The sequence below is a fragment of the Patella vulgata genome, chromosome 2, assembly GCF_932274485.2.
Source record: "Patella vulgata chromosome 2, xgPatVulg1.2, whole genome shotgun sequence".
In the NCBI taxonomy this organism is placed as follows: Eukaryota; Metazoa; Mollusca; class Gastropoda; family Patellidae; genus Patella; species Patella vulgata.
In genome coordinates, this window is record NC_065880.2 from 28,491,459 (window position 1) to 28,496,415 (window position 4,957).

The 4,957-nt window shown below is 34.0% G+C and overlaps 1 long non-coding RNA gene across 1 annotated transcript; it reads left to right on the plus strand.

Moving 5' to 3' along the window:
- Positions 1 to 4,338: 4,338 nt before the first annotated feature.
- On the plus strand, positions 4,339 to 4,957 carry LOC130010929 (uncharacterized). Its single transcript, XR_008786216.1, has 2 exons — positions 4,339 to 4,528; positions 4,616 to 4,957. It is a non-coding gene; the product is annotated as an uncharacterized LOC130010929 (long non-coding RNA).

Genomic DNA, 4,957 nt, shown 5'->3' on the forward strand with positions numbered 1-4,957 from the left:
CATAACTTTGCTCAGAATAAAGTAATTTTAAATATATTCATCTTTAATTAATTCTTATATAGTGCTTTTTTAAATTACAATATTTGAATATTTGACAGGATTAGAGTACATACTGTGTTCAATCTTTAATATAATATACTGAATAACATCTAAGGAATACTTTTAGAGGTAGACATAATCATGCCAGCAATAGATATTTAATTTGGGATTGAACGTTTTGCTGTGAATAGAAGTTGAATACGCTTGTAGTGGATTATTTACAACAGGGGTTATGTGCAGTTTAAGAGCAAGGTAAAGTGACAAAAACTGTCACATCACCTAAAATGCGGGGGGGGGGGGGATTCTGAAAAACATTCACAACACCTTTAGTGCCTGTATTTTGTTGTCTACATGTACTTGAGATGATACTGAACAATAAAAAAAATGGATGCAAATCAAAAATAATGACTTGGGAATTTGTAACTTTGGAAAATATGAAGCAAATATACCATTCAGCACTGCGCAGCTACAGGGTAAACAACGCAACATGAGAAATCAAAAAGTCTCACATAGATACCTGAATATATACACTACAACTATCTTTATTTTAGCAAACCAAGTTCATATAATCAAACTTTTCTTTCAAATATCCCCAAGGGACTACTTTCAGACTTCTAGTATGGAGTACCATCTTCTGCATTATTTGGATTAAATATTTCGGGTCTGTATGGAAAATAGTAAATACTGCATCATTACAATTTTCACGTTATTAACAATTTTATAATTTCCTAATCCACCCTTCAAACTTTGTGCATGGAAGCATAAAGTTACACTGACAATTAAACATTGGACGTATTTATTAAGTTTTACAGTCAAATATTTTATGATTAATTTTATTCAATATCTATTCACACTTAATACATTGTTTAATCTTGGATTGTACACAAATAGTCCACTATTGAATGTGGAAATGTCCAGCTGAATGATTGATTGGAAAATATGTGTTGCAAATGATACTCCTCCATATAAAAGAATTTGTCTCATAAAAATTATCCAGGTAACAAATTCTATATTAAACCCTCAAAATGGTAATAATTCTAACATAAATGAATAATAATCTATCCAAAATGTAGAAACAAGCCTTTTTGCTAACATTAACCAACACTTGACAACGGCAGCCACGACAGCTTAGATTTTGACAGTTCTGTTTTGATCAATTTACAGAACTCTCAATATAAATAATACTAATACTAAATAATGTGACAGTTCTTGCAAATGAAGGTCATGCTATAACATCACGATTTACCAACTGATTTATCGATAATTGTGATAGTATAAGTCAAAAGGTATTTACTGTATCTTTATTTAACTTTCTGTGTCGAATTACCGCTCACCGGAAGTGATGTTTACGACAATAAGTTCATGAATAATTTATTTTTTTAATATCACGTAAATGACACCTCATTTGTATTCTGATATGAATTAATCTTATTCCGTAGTTGTTGAAATTAAATATTTAAAAAGTTGTATTATGAATTGCTCATTGATGTAAGCATAAGGTCAATGACGTTTTGAAATCGGAGACGACGATAGTTACCCAAGGCAATGTTTACGTTTATAAAACAATGAAGTGTTTTATTATTAAACGAAATACGGCATAATCGTGTATTTGATGATGTAGATGAAAACTTACATATTGATATAGTGTTCCTGTAAACGCTGTCACTTTAACGATTATTCGCGTCACTCGTCTAAAGATATGAAGGGTCATTTTCAAGATCATAAAAAAATGGCGGACCCCAACAGTGTGGTAGTAAGGATGGGGAAATCTCACTTAGGAACAGGAAAGCAACTCGAAAATCTAAGACATGACTACTGTAATACATTTGGCTGTCCCCAAATTTTATCGTTTTGTCTGTAGGTGTAACCGCGATTGGGCAAGAAAGTGATGAAATTGAAATTTACGTTTACATGATATCATACGGGTGTACCATTTAAAGGGGTACTGACAATGGAATAGTGTATTTTGAGTAATATAGTTTATTTTGGACTTTTGTATCCAAGGTCCACTATTCTGTATTGGAAAAAGATATGTTTAGCCTTGTTGGTGTCGAGGCTAATTTGCAACAAGATGGCTTCACTTTACTCTGCACTTAATAGCCGAAGGCTGCTATTGCACGAGGACGTTAGCCAGGGGGCAATATCTATATATTACGCAATGTCTTGCACAATACCATTATTCATCTTAAAATACAGAGACTATCCAGCACGCGCATTTAAATAAAATACGTCACGCAGGTCCAATATTTCAACTACTATAAATAATGTACGCCAACATAAAAGGCTGACGTCAAATTTGTACTTTAAAGCCACAGAATATCAACTATTCGCAATGTTATTCATTGATTTAGATGTTAGAACATCAGTGATACAATTCATATTAAATCCAATTCTCTGATCAATGGGAAAGGGAAGTCACAGAGAAATGAAATAAAGTTGGGGTTTAAAGTCTTAATATCTGCCCCAACCATAATCATCAAGACAGGCATTCGTTATACATCTTTCCTGGTTGTTAGAAACATGAAATATGTATACAGCTGATATAATTAACCTCGACAGGATACATATTAAATATTTAAGGTAATATTTACAATGCATGACAAACTGCAGTCTTAACCAAAGAATTACTATTTAAAGAAAAAACTGCCCTATACTCAGTGTCGGACTGATTTACCTATAGGCTTGGCAGGCTGAAGCGTATAATATTTTCGACACTGCTATAAGCCTTTCCTCCACGCACTGTAAAACATCCGCCATCATCCTCGGTTTTCTTCTACTATTCGTGGGGGGTGGGGATAGTAAGCCTCATTAGTGGAATGGCCTAAATTCGGGGCGATTTTTACAGAATCATTCACTTTGTTGCAAAAGCATGAACATTGGCATACACATAGTTTGCGATGTCCTCTCTCGATCTGACCTCATTTTCGGCCAGAGTTTTAGCTTCACGGTATGATAAAAGAATGATTTAAGTGCGAAATCTACGTTTCGTCACCCAGTGGATTCATCAGAAATACTTTCGTTGCCATATTGCTAGTTTAGTTACCGAAAACACACAATTCAATTTTTGTGCTACTGCGATAGAAATTCTTTGTAATTCGCTGTATGTCAACTCCAACTATGCATTTTTACTTGTCAAGCCTTTATATATTACCTGAGCCATCGGAGAATTAAAATCTAGGGTGAACCGGATACTGATACATGTCTAAAATTCAAATAACGGTATATTTAAGTGAAATTTTTCTATTCTTTCGTAGTTTTGTTTTCGTTAGCTTTCTAAAACCCGTCGAGATGTTTAAAAAACAAGCAGATTTATTGATTACACTAATATCACGCAATCTGGTAAGGCCGTTAGAGCTACAAACGACACAAAAGAGAAACTAGTAAACCCAGGAGATGAGAAAGACAGATGTAGTATCAAGCAATTAGGATATAAAGAAGTAATCTTTCTAAATAGCACCCCATTCCATCATAATTATATTGACTCCTGTATTTATTTGGACTGTTGTAATTCCTTGAAACTTCACTTTACTTGCAGTGAATGGATTTTTATAAAACGTAGAAATACCTTCATTATTATAGCCACTGCTTTCATTATCATAGTTCCTAACATATATTCGAACATCAATGTCATTTGCAAAAATTTCAGCGTTTTTGTGCAATGTAATTGGCTAAAACTCAAGTAGAACCTAATGCTAGAATTATATGCATATGTATACCATTAATGTCATATGCGTGTCTGTGATGTTTAAACATCGTTCTCCTAAGTGTCCATCAAATAGATAGCGTGAAGCGTGAAAATGCTTTTCGGAGCAAGACTCCATTTGCAGACAGATGTGAATGTGATTTGGTTAGGGTCAAGGCTAGCGTTAAAAGCCTATGAAGCCGATATGTCAGTCCAGTCGACAGGAAGGCCGGATACGTAGTGGTACTAATAATAGAAAAAAGTAACATGAGATAGATCTTAAAGACACAAAATGACACTGAATCGAGCTTTGTTAAAATTCTACTATCTAATTACAAATGTCTTAATACCGATGGCATCTATAGTTCACACAGTAGTGATATGAAGACATGACAAACTATAGACAATCTTTTGAGAAAGAAATAATCACTAGGCCAGGGGGAGATCTAAACCCATTAAATCACAATCAACTACTGCACTGCCAACAAATAACACCGTACTTGTCTATAAGACAGCAGCTTGGAAGAAGTTACGTTCACCACAACGAAGGGTCATGCATTAGATCTATTCTTAACCAAAAGACCTAAAAGTATAAACCGACGTGAACCATATGTTACAAAATACTGTTGGGTATTTTGATAATGGTTTATTTTACATATTCAATGTAAGCACTTGCACTATTTGTTGTACATGTACATGTTAGATTTAATTTGTATGTGTGGGGATTGATGACATAGTATTATGTAAGATGTGATGGGTTGTTCAAACAATGTTTAGCCGACAAGTATATTATGATATAAGATTTAGGTAACAAGCATTAACAGTATTATGTAAGATGTGATGGGTTGTTCAAACAATGTTTAGCCGACAAGTATATTATGATATAAGATTTAGGTAACAAGCATTAACACATATTGTCTAGAGATAGGATGTGTGAATCTTAATAATTAAGTCTCATTGTTCTGAATACTAATGGTATTAACTATGGCATACCATAGCCGATATAAATAAGCCTAGTTTGGAAAACAAGATAAGACGAGGGCAGAGAGAGACGTAGAGAACTTGCCCTCAGACCATGAGGCAAGGGGTCTGCCCTTGGACCCCGGAAATAAGGTCTTCGCAGACCTAGGGACAAGAGCCAGATAGATTTCACCATATGTACCTGTAAATATGTTATCCAGCATTATCTGTACCTGTAAATATGTTATCCAGCATTAAAGTATATTTCTAATAAAA